This window comes from Lemur catta, chromosome 7 (genome assembly GCF_020740605.2).
Source record: "Lemur catta isolate mLemCat1 chromosome 7, mLemCat1.pri, whole genome shotgun sequence".
In the NCBI taxonomy this organism is placed as follows: Eukaryota; Metazoa; Chordata; class Mammalia; order Primates; family Lemuridae; genus Lemur; species Lemur catta.
The window spans coordinates 53,776,225-53,800,426 of NC_059134.1; positions in this window are offsets into that span (position 1 = coordinate 53,776,225).

Sequence of the window (24,202 nt, forward strand, 5' to 3'; positions counted from 1 at the left end):
TAGTATTATTGGACCTATTATGCAGCTAGGCAAGATACTAGGCATTGGAAATACAGCAGCTAATATATATAACACACACCATCTCTGCCCTCATAGACATAATCTAGACACCAAACCCAGAATTGCAAATAAGCAGACAATTGTGCTACAGTGAGAAAAGTACTATGATTAAGCAAGGTGTGAAGCAGTTTTAGAGGACAGAGAAAATCATCCGGCCCAGCTTGTTGTGGGGTTGGGGCAGTAGAGCCAGAAAGACTTCCTGGAAGAGGTACCACCTGTACTGAATCATGGAGGATTGAAGATAATCCCCAAAGTATTTTATTCAGTGTCTGGCGTGGGATAGATTTTCAATAAATGATTGATGAATGAATGCATTAATATAAAAAACGTCCAGGCCCTTCCAAAGTCAGAAAGGACAACTGAATTAATTAAACCTTAATCACAATAAATTGTCCCAATAGAGTGGAGAGCTGTTACTGGAAAAATCTACAAATCACTCATTTTTGGTTTTAAGTGCATTATGATCCTTGTGCATCCTAAGGCTTTGCCTAAGCTAATATTGAAAGGAGTTTGCATTTCATGCTCTCACTGGAGTTGGTAAGAAGCAGCCAGAAGTAACTTGAATGAAAGGAAAAAAATCAATTTGGACTAAAAGTGACATGAGTAATAGATGAAATGGATAGATTATTTGGGATTAGCTGAAAGTTAACTATATTGAGGGGGAAATCTCCCCAAAACAAAATGAATTGTCTGTTACTGCCTTAACTGTAAAATCAGCATACTAACTACTTTCTAGGGTTGTAGGAATTAGAGATTAATGAATGCAAAGAACATTTCTGGCTTGGCACCTGATATGTGCTGGAAATAGCATAGCTGCCGCTACTATTTTTACTGTTGTTTTTGTTGTTGATGCTGTTATAGTTTCCAAAATGTGCTGCATTCACTCTTCTCTCTATGCCTTTAATGATGTTTCTTCCCCCAGAGCTCCTTTTACCACCATGTTAACTTCCATTCATCCTTCAAGTGGCGTTGCTCCCACCCAGCCTTTCCAAACCATCCCCTCCCCCAGGTTGGTGACATGCCCTGTCTGAGCCATACGTGGACACAAACCCTGGTCACACTGGACTGTTACTGCCTAAGCATGTATCTCTCTCTCCCCCACCCCCCGACTGGCCTGGGACTTCCCCCAGGGCAGGTATTGGATTTTTTTTTTTCAATCTGTTTCAAGTTGCTAGCACATATCCTCTGCTCTGCATGTATTTGCTGAATGAATGAAATAATGAATGAAAAAGCTATAGAAAAGCATGTATTCACAGAATATTAGATCCAAAGAGACCTCAGAGATCATTTCATCCAATCTGTTTCAATTATGAGGAAGGAGAGAGACAATGACTTGCCCAGGATCATGCTGTAAGAAAAAGGACAGAATTGGACTTAAAACTTGGGTGCTCCTGGGTCCAGACACCCCCAGTCCAGGGCTCTCTCTACTGTACTACCCTTGGTCCTGAGCCTCAGAAAGAACTTCCAAGGGTTTGAACTCATTAGACCAACCTAGTGTAGCATTTCTTTAAGTATGATCCACTGAATACTAGCTCTGGGAGAAATATGATTATGTGCACAAATAAGTTTTGGAATTGTTCTGTATCTCATCCCTCAGGAAGTTCCCAATGCACTTCAACTCACTGAACGCTTTCAGTAATGAATTCTGTCTGATTTTGTTTAACCCCATTTGACCATAGAATCCCTCCCTCCTTATTGTTTTCTTTGTCTGTTTTTATTGGTTAGATTTTTTGTTTTATTTTGACTTTTACTTAATACATATTAGCATCCCAAAGAGCAATGTTTTGAGAAGTGTTGACTCAGCACAGGTAGCTGTGGATGAATTGTCATTTCCCATTGCTATGGAATATTCCATCTGGAGGCAACCTTAGGAAACATCTACTCCTACTTCTTCATTGTATTGACAGGGAACTGAGGTCTAGGAAGGCAGAATGGCATTGCTCATGTCGCACAGCACACGTAGCGGCATCACCCCTTTTTGACTGGTTTGGTCAAAAAGTAATCTGTTGATATCATGTGATCACAGCTCTCCCCAGACTGCTAAAGGCTTAAATAGTGACAGTGTAAGGAGCTGTGAGCTGAGTTTTAGAGCTTCCTCGTGCCCAGTGGTGGAAGTGACTCTGATAGGTGTGTGAGAGTCAGGGTTTTTCCCTCTCTCTCTGCCATGGTGACCTACTCTTCTGGGCCAAGTTGCTATGGTCTATTGCAATATAATTTCCATATTTCCAAAGTGCGTTTCTATCAATGGCTTCTGATTGCTTTTTTCAAAGTATCAGACTTTTCCTGATGGTAGTTCCTTGGAGCATTCTTGATGGGTGGGAAAAATTTTAAAAAGTTATAAGCCTTGCCTAACTAAGGTGTCACATGTAGTCAGAAAAGGTAATGGCACAAAAATTGTAATATCCTGAAGTCAAGTTTAAAACTCCTTTGCAATTTCTTCTACGCTATTCCCTACTCATATCCTCCTCCACTTTATTTTGTTCCCTAACCCCAGCTTTAAATGTGTACCCTTTCCTCTTCTCAGCTTGTCAAAGTCTTATTTACATTTCAAGACCTAATTTGAAAACCTCCTCATCTATTCATCTATTAAACCTCACTGTGGCTGTGAACTAGGCGGCTCACCTGCCTCCAGGTTAGGACTAATCGTATCTTGCCTAAAATCTTAAAACTTCATTTCACATCTAAGTCTTAGCCTTGCAACTAGTTTTTTTGGTGAAAGGTCTTGTCTTATTATCTTCTGTATCCCCCTTAAAGCAATGCCTTGGAATTTAGTAGAGTTCAAACACAGCCTTTGAACCAGAAAGACAAAATAAAATTCTGAGTATGTCATGGTTTAGTCATTCCTCTCTGAATTTCAGGTTTTTCAAGGGTAAAATGGCAGCAACCATGCATAGCCTGCAGGGTTGTTAAGATGACCAAGTGAGACAACGTTGGTAGTGCTTTGCAGAGTTCATTGGAACACACTTGGCAATCAATGACTAATAGCAACTAGTATTAGAATCATACCCAACCAGCACCCTGATACACATGCATCCACACAACACATCACATACTCTATATAGATTGAGCATCCCTAATCCTAAAATATGAAATCCAAAATGATCCAAAATCTGAAACTTTTTGAGAACTGACATGACACCACAAGTGGAAATTTCCATACCAGACTTTGCGTGATAGTTCACAGTCAAAATTTTGTTTCATGCACACAATTATTAAAAATATTATATAAAGTTACTTTCAGGCTATATGTATAAGATATATATGAAACATAAATGAATTTCATGTTTAGACTTGAAATATCTTATTATGTATATGCAAAGATTTTAAAATCTGAAAAAAATCCAAAATCTAAAACAGTTTTGGGCTTAAGTATTTTGGATAAGGAATGCTCAACCCGTAATGCTACCACCCTGCAGCACTCACCACTTTTCTTGGTTCTGGCACTGTGCTTAAAGCCCAGAATGAACTTCCCTCCCTTCTGCCACCTCCTTCAAGAAGTAGTCCCTGATCATAGCTGTCCAAATTGACCTGTGATCCCAGTAGCATGATGTCTCCTACTTTAGCATTTTTCATTCTACTTAACTGGTCAGCAGTTTATGGGCCTGTTACCTGCTTTGGATTGTGTCTTTATACCTTCAGTGTTTGCAGCATGGTGACTAGCTCACTGTCAACACTCAGTGTCGGACTGGTGAGTGAATGAATGAATGAATGAAAGCGCTTGTTTTCTATTTTTAAAAAATTCATAACACTTCACAAAATAAATCCCATTTAAAATGTTTTCCCCAAAATGATGGATTTTTTCTTTCATTTACAAAGCTTCACAGTTAAAAGAAAGCTTATATGTACACGTCAACTGGGTTTCTTCTTGGCTGAGCATTTGGTGTATCACCATTCACATATATCCACATTTGGATATAGATGTGCCGTAACACTCCCCTATTTGGATATCAGAAATCTGAAAACCATAATAGGCTGAGATGTACTCCCAAGTCCACAGATGAAAACCAAACAAAAGCCTCTGGGCTTTTAAACCAGCTGCCTCAAAGCTTAAGCCTTGGCCGGGCACAGTGGCTCACGCCTGTAATCCTAGCATTCTGGGAGGCTGAGGTGGGTGGATCGCTCGAGGTCAGGAGTTCGAGACCAGCCTGAACAACAGTGAGACCCTGTCTCTACTAAAAATAGAAAGAAATTATCTGGCTAACTAAAATATATATAGAAAAAATTAGCTGGGCATGGTGGTGCATGCCTGTAGTCCCAGCTACTCGGGAGGCTGAGGCAGTAGGATCGCTTAAGCCCAGGAGTTTGAGGTTGCTGTGAGCTAGGCTGATGCCACGGCACTCACTCTAGCCCTGGCAACAAAGCAACACTCTGTCCCAAAAAAAAAAAAAAAAAAAAAGCTTAAGCCTTACGGTGTAAGTGGAAGGGCACTAACGTTTATGGAGCCACTGCAGGGACCATCCACGTGCTTTGGAGAAGGACATTGTTTGCTGAACACCTCTCAGGTTTCAGGCCCTGGTCCAGGCATTTTCATATACATGGTCTGGCTTAATCTTCACCATAATCCTGTGGGGCAGTTATTATCCTGATTTCTGGATAGGAAATAGAACCCTGAAAGAGTTCACAGGGCAACGGAGTGGCTGAACCACCATTTGAATCTGAAGCCAGCTGTCTCCAAAGTCCATGTCCTTTCCCTCGAACCTCTTTACTTCTGGTGTCTGGAAATCCCATTTTTGTACAAGGCCACCTTCTCTGACAGTACTAGACAGATGAGGTGGTGTGATACACACACTTGCACACAGCTGCAGCTGCCCTTACCTGTGATACATCAAAAGCACAGGCCTATCCCTGGATCACAGGCATCCATTTCTCACTTATAATTGAGAATTACCTTTCATGTTTTCCCCCACCACGGTGAGACTGCTCTATATTTATTTCATTGTTATTATCATTTTCATCATCCTAACGATTATTCAGTATATACCAAGTGTCTCTGATGAAACATGCAGGAGATGAAAAATCCTTGGGTGGGTTGGCACACTTCAAATTGTTAGTGTATTATTCATTAGTGTATTAATATTGCATGGACTGTATTTTTATATGCAATTTAAAGAACAGGTAGCTCAAAATGGAAACGAGACAATATTATCGGATCAATCAGAAGCTTGGGCTTTCACTCAGAGCTTTTAAATGATCATTCTGATCTGTTGGGTGAGAGAATGTGTTGTCAGAAATGTGATGCATCTGCACCGGGATATTTTCAGGAAAGGAAAATGTATCTCAGCCTAGAGAGAATGGGACTATGAAAGTAAATGACTTTTTGCATTATGCAAACTCAGGGAAATTGGGTCAGGTCCATGGTCCAGCCTTGCAGGCGGCTGCCTAAGGTATGGGTACTAGGAGGGGGGAAGGTAGGTATTGAGGTTGCCCTGAGGGCTTGTGTCTTGGTACTCCCAAGTCTTTCAAAGTACTCATGTGCATTTTTATGTAAATCTCTTGCTTTTGAGGAACTGAAAATGAAAGTGGGCATGATTATTACAATTTGGGAGATGAGGAGAGTAAAGGCCAGTCAACCCCTCACCCATATTCAGGCAATTCCCAGAGGAAAGTCTGCTATTTCCTGAGTACCCATGGGCTCCTTCCCAATTTCACTTAAAGCCCCCAAACTCATCAAGGTAGGGAACACAGTAGGATCATTCTACCATTTTGAGTGAGGAAACTGATGCTAACACCATCTGAGACATGTCTTTTGTTCTCATTCTCTGTTCTTCCCATTAAAATCTGCTTCAGGGAAGACTTCACTATCAGACGCCCCCAGGGTACTTATGTCAAAGGACTGCCCATCTCTGTGGGACTTCAACTTGTGCCTATCAGATTTATGTGGAGGAAGAAGCTGAGGGTTAAGAGCCAGAAGTTCTTGTTGGAATCCCAGCTGAGGGGCCTTGTACAAGTCACTTCCCTTCCTGCGGAGCCAATGACTTGTGTATAAAAGGAAAAAACTTCACTTTCAAGAGTCACGAATTAAAATGCATTGAGAGCAGATGGGCAAAGAGAATCAGTAAATCAGGATGTATATTAAGATAAAAAGAGATTTAAAAACATTTAGGAATAAGGACAGCAACACAAAAGCCAGCAGGACATTGGTGTGTAAGCTCTAGACTAGAAGGCTGCTGGGGATCCTTCTGGCATTAGCTGTGACATGTGTGATCTTAATCACCAACTGGGCTTATGAAAGTCAGTGCAGCATCCATAAGCATCTGGGGGCTACAGAACGGACCTCCAGAAAACCTACACAGGCACTCTCTCATGGGTGTCCCTGAACCTAAAGTCAAGTTAAATACTTGCTTCAAAAAGATCAGCGTAGACATGAGATTCAAAATTAGAGCACTATTGGTCATTTAATGTAAACTTCTCATTTTATAGAAGAGAAGACTGGGAGCCAGAAAGAGAATGGCACTCACAGAGGGCAGCAGGACCCTGCTTGAGTCCTCCAGTCGGCCCAGGACCTGCTGAGCAGGCAGGGACAGCCAACCATGCACTTGCCTCCCCCCAACTCCGGGTCCATTAGGCCCCTGAATGCAGGAACCAGCACAGATGCCGGGGCAGTAGGAAATAGCTGCCCTCCGAGCCCCATAAATGTTCCCCAAGAGCTGAAAGACAGAGAGACTGCAATGACCCTCTTGTCTAATTACTACCGGCTGTAAAATAATTTATCGTTTTATCACTATCTCTGATGGCAGGAAGAAAGGTCTCTTAGGTACTGTACTTCCTGAGACTAGAAGCACATGGCTCTATTACATGCAGTGGAGCGATGCTATAGGATCATCCACTGTGACATCGTCCTCACCAGCGTTCTTCCTCAGTTCTTTTGTTCATTCATGTATCCATTTACTTATGAAATGTATCTCATTTGGGCCAGGCTTCATGGGAGGCTATGAACAATGGGAGATGAATGAGACAAAGGCCCTCGTTAGTATCTGAGGGAAGCAAACTTCATATTTACTGAGCATCTACCCTGCGTGCACCTTGGTGTCAGCTAATGCCTGTTGAATCCTGATGTGGGAGTTATTAACTATCTTACAGGTTGGAATCTGAAGCTCATAAAACTCCTTGCCCAGCATCGCCCAGCATCACCCAGCAAGCAAGTGATCAAATCGTAGGTCCACCTGGATCCGTTTCCTGCTTCTCCCATATAATACCACAGATATGCAAAGTAAACTTTACAAAACAGAAATGGTCAGATAGAGGTTTAGTTACAAGGTAGAGTCGGGGGTACCCATTCTCACTCTGACCCCCACCCTCTGTCTCCCTTCCCCACTCCCGACTCCAGGAAGCCAAGAATTGTTAGAGAACACCATGTTAATTGAGCAGGGCCTGTCTGCTGCTTGGAAACCAGTGTGTTTATTTCTCAGACTGTTCCTGATGTGTTGCAAAGACTGCCATCCCATGACCTCACCTCCTATGAAAAGGAAGATGAGAAAAATAAACAATAGCAGCTTCTATGTATGAAGCAATTTCTTTGTTTCAGGCACGGTACTTGCCAAACATTATTTCTGAACCTCTCAACGCCTTCTGTTCACAGCCCCGATTCATAGATGAGGAATACGGCCTGCCTTAGGGTCTCCGTGATCACCAGGTAGTTAAGTGTCCAGGCCTGGGTTCTAACCAGCCCCTCTCTGTGTGACTCCAAAGTGTCTTAAACAGTAACCACAGTTGTCATGTACTCAGTGCCAACTAGGGGCCAGACACTACCTGTGTTTTTTCCTAGTACTCACATCGAGCCTTCGGAGGAGGCATTAAGCATTTCCATTTAATAAGAATCTAACTAAGGCTTAGACAGGAAAGACCACAGAGCTAGTAACCTGGATTGCAAACCAAGATCTGCTTATCTACAAAGATTAAACCAGCCAAAGTAAAAGTCCTTCACCTTGACCTTTTTCCACCCTCCTATTTTAGAAAGCAAGGGCTCTGCCCCCAAGCCAGCCCCAAGCACCCTCTCCCTTGCCCTGTAACCCAGCTCTGGCCCTCAGCAGACCTCATCCAATAGATTCTCTGCTCACATGGGTGCCCTTTCTACAAACGCACTCACACTCAGGTCTAGCCAAGCCCAACCTCCCCTCTGCCTGGCCGCCTCTCCAGTTAGCAGCCTTCTCTCACCTTCCTTCCAGCCCAAGTTTGCTAACGCTACACTCACTCTTTCCCCTTCACCTTCCTCATCCCTCCTACAGACCTGCCGAGGCTGCTTCTTTAAAGCACGTGGGCAGCAGGGTACTGCGCATCAAATGTGACAGCGCCCAGCCTCACCCCTCCTGACTCCACCCTGGAATCACCTGTCTGAGCCATTCCCACCCCCCTTGAAAGTCTCCCCTTCATTAATTTGCTGTGACCCTGCATTGTCCTATTTTTCTTCTAACCCAACCAACCAGTCTTAGAGCTAGAGGGGAATTTAAATGTCTTGAAACAGAACTCCCACCCAGGGCAGGAATCCCCTTCACAGCATCCCCACATGTGGCCAACTGGCCTCTCCCAGCATTCTGTCTGTGATAGCGAGTCCGTTGCCTTGGTCTGCTTAATAACTATTATAATTTATTCATTCATTCTCAGGGGTCCTCTTTTTGTATTCCCATTATTTAGGGATTTTTTAATTACAAAAGCAATTTATGTGCATTCTAATTAAAGATGAATAAGTAAAAATCTAATATTTATCCTCCACTCCCTTTTCAACACCTGTCCCCATGCCCATAAAAATATACAGATGTGTACAAATAGCATTGTTGCTGTTATTTGTCTTTACCCTCGAAATTATAATATATACATTACTTTTGCTTTTCTCATTTAGCAGTACCTTGCAAGAGTGCTCCAGGTCAAAATTTATAAGAAGATACAAAACTAACTCATATAACATAATAGCTGTACAATATGCCATAATATGCATAAATATACTATTATTTATTCATAATTCTCACATTAATGGATATTCAAATTGTTCCCAGATTTCTTTTGCTGATGTTTTGTGCTATTTGCTATAATAAACATCATTATAAATAATTCCTTCCATATTGATATGTTTAAGTGTAGAATGGGCCCACATTAGGGGTCAAATGATACATGTAATATTCGTTTTTAAAGATATTGTTAGGTAACTTTCCAAAAACATTATTAATTCATCTTCTCACCAGCAGTGGATGAGACCACCTGTTGGCCTGCCTCCTCCCTAGGAGTAGACATTTTTGCTGTCTACAATGTTTCCAATCTAGATAATGAAAAGTGGGATCTCCCTGTTCCTTTAATTTTTATTTCCCTTCATGTGCTTATTGGCCATTTAGATGTCACGAATTGTCTGTGTATAACCTTTGCCTGTTTTTTAAAATTAATTTGATTTACTTTCTCCTGTCAATTTTTGAAATCACTTTGTACACAGACACATTCACCTATGTCCCTACAACCTTATTCATATGTGTTGCAAATGTCTTTCTAGAGCAGCCTTTGTTTTGTTTTGTTTTGTTTGAAGTTTTTGGCTGTTTATATTATCTTGACCTGTACAAATTTTAAATGTTTATGTATTCAAATATATTTATATTTTCCTTTTAGGCTTCTGACTTGCTTAAAAAGGTTCCTGTAGCTCCCAAGGTTGTACAAATACTCTACTAATTTTCTTCTCTTTTTTCATTGTAATCTTTAATGCATTTGGAAGCTATTTTTGTATATGGTGTGAGGTAGGAGATTTCTTGATAACATTGCTTGCTTGGCTTGATCCCTGCCTCCCTATAATCTCATCCCTGGATCTTGGCTGTGTCTTCTACGCTGCACAGCTCAAGTTCAAGGCTTGTGGTGCCCTGATGTTGGGCCCAGATTTCCCAACCTTCCTGCATATAGGCTGAATCCCTAGCCTTTGACTGGGTTCCAGAGAAACCCATTTGGGAAGATTTATGACATTTTATTTTAATTGTGGTGGGATTTGTTTTTCTAGCATCTCCTCCTCTACACTGTAAGTTCCTTAATGCTGTGATTCCCCACTGAAGCTTAGCAGACCCAAATAACAAGTACTTGTCAGGTTGAATTCCCATCACCACACCTCAGATGTCAGCACCCTTCGCCCCCTGAGATCGCAATGGCCTCTGCTACACGTCTGGGGCCAGAGCACATCTGAAAGTGTTTTGTCCCATTTGTCTGGGAATGGGCACATGGGAAAGTGCCAGTCAATTAAGTCCTTTTGGGTTTCCTTGGACCGCTTGCCAAAATCATAATTGCATATTAATTTGCAACTCAAGTGGGTTTTCATAGCTGCTGTTGGGGGTGGGGTCGAGCTCATGGGTCCCCTGTACCTGAGGGAGGAGGAGATGCAGTGAATCACGAGTTTCTCCAAGAAAAGGCCACAGTGGGGTCGCAGCCCTCATTTCATCAGCCTGCAAAGGCCTCGTGATGATCTCGGTGCCCTGTTTGGGCTTGGCTCATTTCCACGCACGTGCATGCCTATAGAATCTAGGAAATAGGACTCTTTTTTACTGATGTTAAAGGAAAAAGGAAACACACACACACCAATATAGATATAGAAAGTAGAAAGAACAGTTCAATCTGCTTCATTCTTTTATCCCCCTTTAATCAGTTCCGTTAATATTTAGCTGGGTGAGTACTATGACTTTCAAGTTCTGAGTACTACTATTTATTTAACATTTTATCATCTGTAAAATGGGAATGATAATTCACCAACTCATGGATTTAAATGAAACATGTGAAGTGAAATCATGTGAAATGCTTCACACAGTCTGACATAGAGTGAATGCTCAATAAATGATAGCTGCTATTATTATTATTTTCATTATTATCCTTGTCGTTACTGGTTGCCAGACAACATGGGAGGTACTGAGGATAAAGAGATGAATAATGCAGAGTTCCTGCTCTCAAAAAACCAAAGGCCTAAAAGAGAGAGAGGAAATAAATTCTTTCTAAGTGGTAACGGGAACTTTGCGGAGAAAATGGGCATAAAATGTGAATTATTAGGAGAAATGGGGAAGAGGGAGGTGTTGAGGATGGTTGTGCATCTGGCACATGGGGGTGGTGGACAGGCAAATTGGAAATAGAGAGTGAAAATTTGGGAGCCAGAGCAGGGAGATCCAGAAACAAGGGGAAATTCTCTGGTCCATATGCTCTTTCAGCATGGACTCCCCAAGCTCCCACTTAGGACACCTCCCTGCTGGATGCTGGGGACACAGAACATGAATCAGTCATGGTCCCTGTCTATGGATGCCATGTCTCTGGTGTACCCAAACAATGGGCCACTGTGCATGTGACTGAGTTTGGGACCACAGTCATGGCAGCCTGCTTCTACTTTCAGAAGGGCCCCAAAATGGTAAGTGTAAGCTATAGCTGTTGGGGGCTTCTTTTCTTCTCCCAGTTCTCCCTCTTTCTAGCCCCCCAGATCCCCCTCCTCTGAGAGAAATTCTTAGAGTACCTGATCCCACAGGTGCCTTCCTGTCCTGCTCTTCTGGGAATCCTCCCCCCCCCCCAACTGATGTATTTCACAAGAGGAGTGGGAGAATAACCATTTGTAAGATGAATCAATGGTTCATTTAAGTTATTCAACAAACATTCATTGGGTGCTAAGCACTGTTCTAGATGTGAGAAATCAGACGAGCGCCTGCTCCCACACAGCTCACATTGCAGTGGGGCAGCACACAGTGCACAGTATTGTCAGGTGGTGACCACAGAAGAATAGAAAGAAGAATAAAGTAAGTGAAGAGCAGGTGATGAGAGAGTTACACTAGAAGGTGTAGTAGGAAGAGCAAGACTGAAAAATAACATTTAAAAAGAGGAAGGAGAAAGGCAGGGAGGGAAGGAAGGTGTTAGGAAGTTCAAGTCTTTCTTGAATGAGGATGAGCCCCTGCCATTCTGTTCATCCATAGCTGAAAGACTTCATATACCTGCTCCTCACCCTTGTTGCTTCCTGCCAGCTTTTAGTAGCAGCCTCCCGCACTCCAGTGTCTTTGTCTGACACAATCCGGAAGGAATCATTTATTCATGTTAACGAGGCCCCAGGTCAGGATGTTCCACAGCTTCTGGGGCGACTTCACCACAGTGCTCCCTCCCCAGTGCGTGGTACTTTGCAATTTACAAGGTCTTGCACTTGTCTGCTCTCATTCGACCCCCAAGAGAGCCCTTCAAGGCAAGTCAGTTCACTTTTACGACTAAAAAGACCTCACAAGTCATCTAACCCAGCCCCCTGCTGTTACAGATTATGAAGAAGAAACTCGTGGAGGGGAAAAAGCCATAGAGCTCAAGACCCCACCAGAGAATGGCCAGCAGTAGGTCCCGCCCCACAGTCCAGTGATGCTCTTCTCACATCACTCAACTTCTTGGCCAACATCCAAAGATGATGGGAAGAGTGGGTGGGAAATATCTGAATTCCTTTTCCACAGGCCAGCAAACAGCACCCAGAGAGCTAAAGAAACCTGTGTGAAGTGACACAGTAGGTCTGTGTCTCCTAGTTCTTTGTTGCTTCCCTGTCTCACCCCTGTCTCCTTCTGTCTCATAGTTGTGGTACGATAGAAAGAGTAGTCTATGATGTCAGACAGACCTGGTTTTGAATGTTGGCTCTGCCCATTTGCTGGCTTTCCTACCTCTACAAGACCTTGATTTCATAATCTGGAAAATGGATCACAATAGAACCTACTTGAACTGGTCAGAAAAGGTCAAGTTTTGCTACAGTAAAAAATAGCCCCCAAACCTCAGTGGCTTATTACACTATTTATTACTTTATAATACTATGTCTGATGAGGGTAGGGTGGTGTTCCTCTACAATGAAAACTGTAAAACACTGATGAAAGAAATTGAAGAGGACATAAATAAATGTAAAGATATCCTGTGTTCATGGATTGAAAGAATTAATATCAAAATACTAATGACATTCTTCACAAAAATAGAAAGGGCAATCCTGAAATATGTATGAAACCACAAAAGACCCCAAATCGCCAAACCAATCTTGAGCAAAAAAATAAACCAAAGCTGGAGACATCATATTACTAGACTTTAAAATATGCTACAAAGCTATAGTAATCAAAACAGCATTGTATTTGCATAAAAACAGACATATAGACCATTGGAACAGAATAGAGAACCCAGAAATACATCTACTAAGAACCTTTGTTTCTGACCCCTACCCCTGAGGAGCACAGACTCTGTATTATATTTCATGAGAAACCTTCAGAAGTTGGTAGCATGATCCAGAGATGGAAACTTCTGCGAACAGACAGCAGTTGAAAGAATGCTGATTTGTCCACTGGAGATGCCTGAGCTCTGTTCTCACTACTTCCTATGTGACTTGGGCAAGTCACTTCCTTTCCTGAGTCTCATTCCCTTACCTGATACTGGAGCCAAATGGCCTGTGTTCAAATCTGTGTGGCCTGCCTCAGTTTCCTCATCTGTAAATGGGGATATTTTTAGTGCCTACCTTATAGGGTTAGAGTGAGGATTAAATGAGGTACTAACTCATTAATTATTATTATTGATTAAATGAGTTATTAAATCACTGTTATTAAATGAGTTATTACATGTAAAGTGATTAGGACAGGACAAGGCACACAGTAATCATTCAATTAATGTTAGCTCTTTTTTGTTCATAATATTATCATTATAATAAAACTGGAGATTGGGCTGGAAATCTCAGAGTTCCTCACCCAAATGCATTTACCCGGTTATTGCTCACTCGGAAGTGACTTTGGAAGGCAACACTGGCCCCTGAGACAATTTCTGGTATAAGGAGAAATTATCTAAAAAAAAGCAGCTGGAACGCAAACAAGCCCCTGTGTTCTTCTCTCGCCATCACTCATGTCCAGCTCACAAGTCTCGCTCCCCAACCTTCCGGTGCTCTTGAGGCAGAGGCCAGGCCTTCTATCTTCCACCCCCAAACCAAGGGCAGAGTCAGGCCCATAGGACACACCCAGTCATTCTTTGTCAAATGAATTCATGAGAGAACCAACCAACAGGCCTGAAGAAGACTCGGTGCCCTGTGAGCTAAACACGCAAGGAGAGATTTCAATGACATCTATTTTCTCTGTCCTGGTAACATGCTAATGAGATGGAGAGCTCTGACTAAATTGCGATTTCCCAAAATGAGTTAATTAATAAACTGATTTGGGGATGATTAACGGGAGGGGGGGCACAGTTAACATGATTTTAATGGGAAAGCATCAGTGAAGCACAAACTCATTAACGCGAAACTATTTCCTGCCCCAGCAGGCTTGTCACATACTACTTTCTACGGAGAAGCTGGAAAAGCCACACTGATAAGGGCTGGATTTGTGAGCAGCCAGCAGACCCTAAGGGTGGCACACGCGGGTGAGAGGGAGCCTCGTGGTGGCTCTGACAGCAGCCCTTACAAGCGAGCTCCGCTGACTCCCACTGGTCCCAATGAATTGTCTGTTGCTAATAAGCACACTCCATGCATTAAGTTCTATGTCACTGTTATTGCAGAACAGGAACAGAAAGTGTATATAAGCTAGTTCTGATTGGTTCCCAAACACTGAAAAGTAATCACTGTAGTGATAAATACTATTATAATAAATAATGTTTACAACACACTTTCCTTAAGTAGAAAATGGAATTAATAATAATAGTTCAGCTTTAAAGGGTTATCATGAGAATTAGTATTAATAATTAAAAGCTGCCACTCTGAGTGCCTGCCCCTACAGATGACCTGATCAGCCCCATTTCCATATGAGGAAACTGAGGCCCAGAGGAATAAAGAAAATTCACATGTAAAAATATAGTCCAAAGGGGTAAACATGGTCACACAGAGGGGCACAGTGGACTTTGGAGACTCAGAAGGAGTGAGGGTGGGAAGAGGGCAAGGGATCAAAAAGCTACCTGTCAGGTAGGATGTATGGTATTCAGGTGATGGGCACACTCAAAGCCCTGACTTCACTGTACAATTCATACATATATCAAAAAAACAGTTGTACCCCCTAAAATTATTGAAATTGAAAAAATAGTTCATAAAGCCCAAAGTACATATGACTAGATTACTATAATCTTCTGAGCAACCGTAAGAGATGGCTAGAAAGGTGTTATTGTCCCCATTTTCCTGGTGAGGACATGAAAGCCTGAGAAGACTGTGACTTGCCCAGTGTCCCAGGGTCAACCAATAGCGCAAGTGGACATTTCAGACAAGTCTTCAGAAACCATATCCTGTGTTGTTACGACACGCTCCTTGCCAGCAGACAGGATGTACCAATAGAATGTACAAAGCAAGAGGGTTCTACGCACCCCCAGTCTGCAGGAGTGAGATCGTGGTAACTAGGGGGTAATAGAAGATTTTGTGCTGGAAATTGACTATAATCAAAATTCTATTCTGCATCAGACAGAAGAACCAGTTTTATCATTTTGAAATGTTCCATTTACACATAAGGAAAGGAAAGTGCATTGTAAACATTATTTATTATAAATTACCACAGGAATTCAAATCTTGGTCTAAAATCTGTGTCCTTTCCATAATACCACATGCCATCAAAAGCATCTATATGCCAAACTGCATCTGTCCCATCAGAGATTAACCAACTTTCTAGTTCCAGAGAAGGGCCGAGGTGCAGGTTCTTTTTCCTCTACGTGAAGGGCTTCATACCAAGAACGTAGCTTTACAGGTGCCTACTGCCCTCCCTGGGCCCCGTGAGGAAGAAAAGAAGGATCTTTAAGCAGGAAAGGGGATCAAGGATGCTGCTCTTCACCCCTCACGACACAAACTGTCCACTCTTATGACAGAGAAGCGGCTGTGGAGATGTCCTGGCAGCCTGCTGGTCCCCACGAAACCTGGCCCTGCCTCATCTTGATGGGAAGGAGATGGCATTTCTGAGACCCAACTTGAATGTAACTGCTTGATCTCAGATCTGGTATATGTCTGTGGCTCAGAGAAAAATTCACAGGTGATCTGGGTGTGGCTTTGATCTTAGCAAAACTGTCCGTGCGTCAGGACTAAATGGCCCAGATACAGATAAAACCACCAACCCTACTATTAATAAAACAGACAGCTAGCATCAATTTCTCACTCTCATTTCAAAATGTATGTTGCCAAAATTCAAATGGCTGCAATATAATCAGTTACATCAGCAGCAAATCTTAGGTCTATAGGCTCTAACTAGGAAACAACTGGTGACCACAGTAAGGAAGCAAGCATCATAACAAAGTCTTCCTTGTTTGGGGCTGAGGAGGCAGGTAGGAAAAGGGGACCCCAACCAGGACACAGCACTGTGATGAATGCTGGAAGGGCCCAGCCATAAATCAGCTGAAATAAGTGTGTACAAGGTAACTTAGACGAGACATGACACGGACACAAATACTGCAAATTCAAAAGAGAAAGCAACAAAAATCTTAAAAGAGGCATAGTGAAAGTATGTTACAGATGTGGAAGAATGCAATCAACCATATGCTGTTGTGTGTGCAGTTGAAGTACTAGTGGTAGTGGGAGGTATAAGCTACCATTTCTTGAGTGCTCATCATGGACCACACTCCACACTGAGACCTGCATGTGCTTTTCCTGTTCCATTCTCACCACAGCCTGATAAAGTCACCACTAATATTTGCTCCACCTTACAGAGGAAAAAACAAGGCTCAGAGGGGTTAAGTAATTTACCGATGTTTCCAGAGCCAGAATATGAATTTCAACATCCACTCCTGTGTCCACATTTAGCCATTAAACACTTGTGTGACCAAGAGGTCACCTAGGAGTCCTCTCTCTGCCTCTTAACATTAATATGAGATTGGTACAAGATCCCATTCTAAATCCTGTGAAAAGCCCAGCATTTTTACCGAGATTATTGCAAATTCCATTGTCTTTAGTCCCACCTTTAGTCCTTAAAGAAATTCTATCAGGAGCCATCTTGTGCCTAAACTATCACTACCTGTGGGAATGCTTATCTCTGAGTCTCTTGCCAAACAGCAAACCAATTTCCAGAACTTTCCTGGTCCCATAATAGCATGTGGCAGGCAGAGTAAAATGCATCTGGCATAATAAAAGCTCCCTTTGGATTCTCTATAATTCTGCGGTTCAATGAAGTGATCACATAACTACTTATAGAGATAATTTTGACATTCCATCTAGGAAAAGGACACCTAAATGTGTAAACATCATCAAAGGCCAGCACTTAGAAAGCCAGCTAAATCCTAAGCATGGCTCAGACAAAGTGCTCCGGGAGTTGAGAGGGAAAAGAAAATGAATACGCATTCAGCATCCAGTTTGTGCCAGGCATTGTGCAAGGTAGGTTTACAAATGCCATCTCCCAACCTACCTGGAAGGAAGATATTATTCCCATTGTACAGATGGTAAATCTGAGACTGAAAATGTGTTAAGCACCATCCCCAAGGACTTAAGGCTAGTCAGTAGTGAAATTAAGATAGGAACCCATGCTGGCTCCATGCTGTTCCTCTTTATTCCCCAAACTCCAATTTGCATGTATTCATGATAACTTGGGAATAATCATTGCAAATCTAAATGACACCGTTTCCTTGATATTTGAAAGGACAGCAATTCTTTCTTCCCCAGCATTTAGACACAGCTATAATAGCCTGTTATTAATATGCTGATATCATGCATTAAGGCCTTCAGGTCAATACCAGCTCGTTTTGTCATAATAAATGAATGTTCAAGTCAATGTGGCCGAAACTTCTATTGCATGTCTCTTGGTGTCTACATTAAAGCAGAGCTGATCATTTCCTCTAAGGCGGAACACCACTCCCCAGCCCATGTATGTAATTGTTAGGTAGTTAATTGCCTTCCACTTCCAAAGAGCCAGGCATTCGGAGAAACACACCCCCCTCCTTGCAATAATTCTTCACTATTTCATCTTTCTTGACAGCCAGTCAATCCATCACTGGGCCCCTTTCATAATTTGTATTGATTTGCATTTATCCCCAGCAAAGCCCATTTGCAGACCATCGCTCGTGCTCTTGGTCATGTTTAATGACCAGGAAGACTGTCATTTGGAGTTGACACAACTTCAAAGCATCCATGTGAGACTCAAGGGTGTCCATCCCACTCACCTTGAAGGCTCTGAGATCAGCCCAATATCAGAGACTTTAAATTATTCAGCCACAGAGGCAATTGGAACTTGTCCCTCACTCAGCAAGTCCAAGCACTTGACCCCTGGTACTGTATCCAGGGCAACCCTACGGAGATAAAACGCACAGGTCACCAACTGGCATGCTGAGGCCTCATCTGGCCCACAGAGGGAATGTACTTGGATCGTGCAGTATTTTTAATTAGGATTAGTTGGCAACATTAAACATTTGGTGAGATGTCACACACAAATATAATTTTCCACTTTTTCCGTGAAACCTGAATACCTGGCAGAGCTGGACGAACGTGCCCACCTGGTGCTCATCAGCTGGAGCTGATGGGTGGCTTCTCCTAGGCAGACAGGTCCCCTCACTTCTCGCTGTATTTTACCCACATGCCGTGGCCCTTATGTAATTAGTCCCTTTTGACATTTGAGTATTTGTTCTCCAATTTAAGCATAAAAGACTGATGTTCAAGTCTTGATTCCCTTGTCAACCAGCTACGTAAACTTGGGCAAGACATTTATACCCTGAGCTTTAGTTTCCTCGTTTGTAAAAATGAGGTGCCTAAAGGTGTCAAAGTGGTAACTACCCTACATAGATGCTTTGATTTGAGGACATTTTTTATTCTGGCTGATAAAGAAATCAGTGATGAAGGGTGTGTGTGTGTGTGTGTGATGGAACAGGGAGCAGGGATATCTCTGCATTCATTACTTGGAACGACAGGACTTGTCTCTTTCCACCCAGCCCTATCAAAACGTCTCACTTTGCTTTGGTGAATGGCTGCCATTTTCAGCTAACAAATAGATTTCACCTCATTCCAAATTTTGGTTGAGTTACAGCAGCTGCCTGGAATCATAAGCTGGGAAGGATTCTGGGGTCACATTTGGTCCCAGCAGGAAAATGAGCCAGGATGTATTAATAATGTCTGCCGTGAGCAAGGGAGGTGAAGGAGATGCACACAAGTTGCTTGTTTATCTGACACCCATGGACTGATTTCTTATCCTGACTCTTTCTTGCCTGTGTTATCCTCAGTCAGTTAAGTGAGGCCAGGCCTATCATTATCCTAAGATGTGACCTGAGCTTTGCCAGGATCTCCATCCAGCTCCTACCTGGATGGCCTCAACAGGAATGTGATGCGGAACAGGAAGCTGGGAGGATGGGGAGAGGTGTTCACAAAGAAGATGTTTCTTGGGTAGCGTATCTGTCCTGGCATTCTCTCACAATTCAAACAGACCCTAGATGTTTTCATCATCAATTTGGAGAATAAGTAGAGATCTCTCTCTCTGTTTAGTTCTTGGCGACATGGCTAAGGGCTCCTTCCCTCTAGCACTGTTCTGCATCTGTTTTGCCAGAAGTCATGGCAATGACAACAGCAGCGCCACTGTCCTGGACTCTGTGTCCTTCCAGTGCTCTTGGACAGGTCCTGAGGCTTGTGAGATCTGCAGTGATCTTTAGGCAGGGGCAGTCACTAAGCCCCACTGAGTCCCAGTGTCACTGAGTCTCACCTGCGGGTGTGGGGAGGACATAAGTTAGCCACGTAAAACTCTGTATACGGTGACCTTGTTATTAGGAATTCAGCCTCTGGAGACAGATGCCCAGTTGTGTATTGGCTCTGCCATTTAATAGTTGTATAACCATTTCATTCAACTTCACTGGGCCTCAGTTTTCTCATCTACAAAATGGGTGGAACAATTATGCCTACCTCATAAGTCTGTTGAAAGGATTAAATAAGTTAATATATGTAAAGTGTTTAAAACCATGCCCCGTATGAAGTGAGGGCTTTATAAATGTAGGCGTATGTAAAGAGATTAAGACAAAATGGAATTCAGAGGCAGCTGAGACTCAACAAAACTAGGTAGGAAGATTGTCTTCAAGCAGTGAGAGGCCTGGCCCCCTGAGAGGACAACCAGGCAGAGCAAGACAGGGCGTAGGCCCCAGAGGCACTGGGGGGCCATGGGGAGTGGAATGAACGTGGGCTCCAGGGCCAGGCAGAGATGAGTCATGTGATCTCAACTCAGCTGCTTCCCGGCTCAGTAACCACAAGCACGTCACTTGCCCTTTCTGAGGCTTGGTTTCCTCATTTGTGACATAAGTAACGGATACTAATGCCCAACTCTCAGTTTTGATGTGAGAGTCAGACAAGAGCATTGAGCCTGGCTCAGAGGACGCACTCAGGAAAGGCGAGTTCCTGCTAATAAAGGAGGTCCTCAGGGCTTAGGGAAGAAGAGGAGGTTGGGAGGGGAGAAGGGGAAAAGGAAAGGGGGCGAAGTGGCCTCCTTTTCAGGAGGCAGCTGCTGGCGGAGGCCTCAGCAGCAGAGCATGGCAAAGTCAGGGCCACACGCTGCCGGGTCCCGTGGCATCGAGCCAGATCCTTAACCTCTCATGGCCAAGGGCAGAGAGTAGGACAAGGGACTACACGTGTGGCTACAGGCCACGGAGGGAGGAGAAAGGGAAGATCTAGGACCAGCAGGCCTTGCAGAACACATCTGCCCAGCTAGCAGCAAGCCGAAGGCCCTAGACTGCAAAACTCTGCTTGAAACCTGGGTGTTTTTTAGGAACTGAGGGGACAGTCAGTAGAGTGAGTCCTGCACGTTAACCAGGAGAGCTTCAACCTTACTGGTTTTATAAACCGGGGTTCCATGGGGTTTTGTCTAAAGGTAAAGTCTTGTGGTTTTTTAAAAAGATTTTCAAGCCCACTAATTTAAAGAATGGAAACCTTGACTTTTAGAATCACAGTAGCTGTGATTAAAAGTTTATCTTAAGAGCCATCTAGTGTATCTTCCCAAAGCAGGAAAATGTTCCCCTGCTACCTGCCAGGGTGTCATCCAGCTGCTTCTTGAATCTGTTTGCTGACAGGGACATTCCTATCTTACAATGCAGCATGGAGCTCCTCTAATCACTAGAAATTCACCCTGCCAGCTGAGATGAAACCAGACCCCCTCCGACGTCTGCCCATTGCTGTGGTTCTGCCCTCTCAAAATGGGCTCCCATTGGCCTACAGCAGACTGCCCATCACATGCTCTAAAGAACACGCCCCCCTACATCCCTCTCCTTCTGGAGGTACTTCGTGCTCTGTGTGAGCTCACCACGTGTGGGAACCGCGCTGTACTTACCTCTATGTCCCCGTCGCCTGGCAGAGGGGAAGGGTTCAGTACATTTTTCGTTGAGTATGTGGATAAAAGAAGGATGGATAGATGGATTCTTAGACACTTACAGAATATCGATTCAGCATCTTCATTTTATTAAAGAGCCATCTAAAGCCCAAAGAAATTATATGAATTGCCCAAAGACGTTCAGTGGCAGAGCCAGAATGAGCATGTAGGTTTCCTGAGGCCCACATGGTATGGTCTCAGAACCTGAGCTAGGAGGCTGGGGAGGTGTGGTTGGCGAGACCAGCGCCCTGGGATCCAGCACAGAGCAGGGGCACCATGACGGCACAGACACTGGAGCCAGCCGTGCACCCTTCACAGCGTCCTAGTCCATTCCACAAACCCTCACTGAGTACGGACTGTGAGCAGGGCTCTGTGCCTGAGGAGGAACCCGCAAGGGCCAAGTCTTTGTCTTAACACATGTGCATTCGTGATCAGGCATGATCAAAGGCAGGTTGTGCTTTGTGCTATTTCAGAAGCAGGAGGCACAACCTACTTTTGAAAGTGCTGTGAGAGCGCAGAGGAAAGAGTGATTCATTCCTTTCGGGAAGATCTGACGCCTCTTGGAGCAGCAGACATTTGAGTTAAACCTTAGCTGACTGAAGAGACCATGTAAGCAGTGGAAAAAAAATCTCGAAAGGAAGAAGAGAGGTGAGGCATGGCTGGACTTGTAGGGGACAGGTGCTTGAGTGGCAGAGGATGTTGCAAAGACAGGCCAGGGCCCCATAGAGGGCAGCCTCGGTACCCAGCTCGGGACTTTGCCTCTTTTCTGTGCTGTGGGGGTTACTGAAGGGTTTTGAGCAGAGGATCAATATGGGGAGACCCAGGTTTAGGAGCACTGTGGGCAGCCTGTCCTAGAATTTGTCAGCCAGGCTGGGGCTGCTCAGACTCCGCCCTGCTTCTATGTGACACAGGCAAAGGCTGCCAGTTTTCAGCACCTGTGGCAGCCTGCAAGGTGGCTCCACTCTCCAGACCTTTACATTTCCTGAGCTTTTAGCATTGATTTGAAGAAATAGACACACATGGATTGAGACAACACAGGTAGCAAAAAACTTAATCCATCCCCTTCCTCCCTACACCGGGCAAGGGAGGATCTGACAGTAGCCACAGGGAAGCTCTCACTTCTGGCTCCACATATACTGCAGGAGTGAAATTCCAGAAGCTCATTATTCCACGCAGAAATGATTTGGGTCTCTCCCCCCCACTAGATATGAGCTTCTCTAAGTGGAGGCAGGACCAACAGTTGTGATTTCTCCACTGCCCAGTTGTCTGGTCCTTGGGCAAACCCCTTGGATTATCTAAACTTCGATTCCTTTACTTCCAGAATGGGAATAATAATGCCTATCTCAGAGGGTTATTGTAAGAATTAAATGTAAAACTTCAAGCCTGGTGCTCAGCCCAAAGCAAGCAAACAAGCAATAAATGGGAGACCCTCGCCCTTCCCCTGCTCCAGGATGGGAGGCAAGACTTACCTGACTTTGTTTCTTCAGTACCTTGTGTTGCATAAGGGCTTAGTGAGTGTTTGGGGAATGAATGAGTGTGTAAAGGCTGGCACTGTATTTGCGACCTTCGCACAAATTATTCAAAGCCTCTTGATGCACTTTTCTTCCCCTCTGCTTCTCAAAGTACATCTTTTCTTTTGAGAACATGAGATGAAACTTCAATAACTAACCTGTGACTCATCATTCAGAAAAAAATACAATATTGTATGCGGGTTGTTCTGAGTGGTGTTGCTGCAAGATATGGTGGAAATAGAGAGTTAAAAATGAAACCACAAAGGTGTCTTGCCATAGAGCTCTATGTTTTCTCACATTTAATTAATACAGAAGTCAGAGTGCTGTGGAACCGTGTGTCATCACTGTGCAAAGTGGTCTGGGAATTTCCACTGCAGCTGACAGCCTGGGGAAAATGAGTCACAGAAGGCCTGAATTAAGAGCTGGAAGGGGGGCCGGGTGCAGTGGCTCACGTCTGTAATCCTAGCACTCTGGGAGGCTGAGGTGGGAGGACTGCTCAAGGTCAGGAGTTCGAGACCAGCCTGAGCAAGAGGGTGACCCTGTCTCTACCAAAAATAGAAAAATTAGCCAGGTGTGGTGGTGCATGCCTGTGGTCCCAGCTGCTCAGGAGGCTGAGGCAGGAGGATCACTTGAGCCCAGGAGTTAGAGTCTGCAGTGAGCTATGATGACACCGCTACACTCTAGCTGGGGTGACAGATTGAGACTCTGTCTCAAAAAAAAAAAAAAAGAGCTAGAAGGAACATTAGATATTATCAACAAGATAGTGTCTTGCATAGCACATAAAAGGTTGCAAACCATTTATTCACGTATATAAATATACATATTTTACCCTATTATGTCTGAAAATTAAATATTTAAGGTAGTATATACATACATGCTGACATTTGTTGCAGAATTATATGAGACATTATGCTAAGTTGCTTATATGTAGCATCTCATTTAATCCCCTCACAATAACCCTAGAACTATTTAGTACTTATTATACCAACAATTCTGCTTATGGACTTGCTCTGCCCAGACCGAGGCTTGGAGTCATGATTGCCCAGTGGCAAAGGGCGTGGGCTCTGAAGTCAGAAGAGCTGGACTTGCATCCCTGCTCTTCCATGTCCTAGCTCTTTGACCTTGAGCAACTACCTAAGTCTCTTAGAGCCCCATTCCCTTGTATATACAGTATATAAAATGATTTCACCCTCTTTATTGGGTTAGGAAGAATCATTGAGATGATCCAAATAAAAGTTTAGAATAGTGTCTGGTAAGTGATACAAGCACAGTGAAGATTAACTATTATTATTAAGAAACTTACCCAAGACCACATGGCTAGTCATTAGTGGGGACTGAACCCTGGCCTGCATAAGTGCAAAGCCATAACTGTCTCTGCTAAGTTAACACCATGCCTTTTGCTCCCCATAGCTTTGTGTTATCTTCATTCTATCAAGT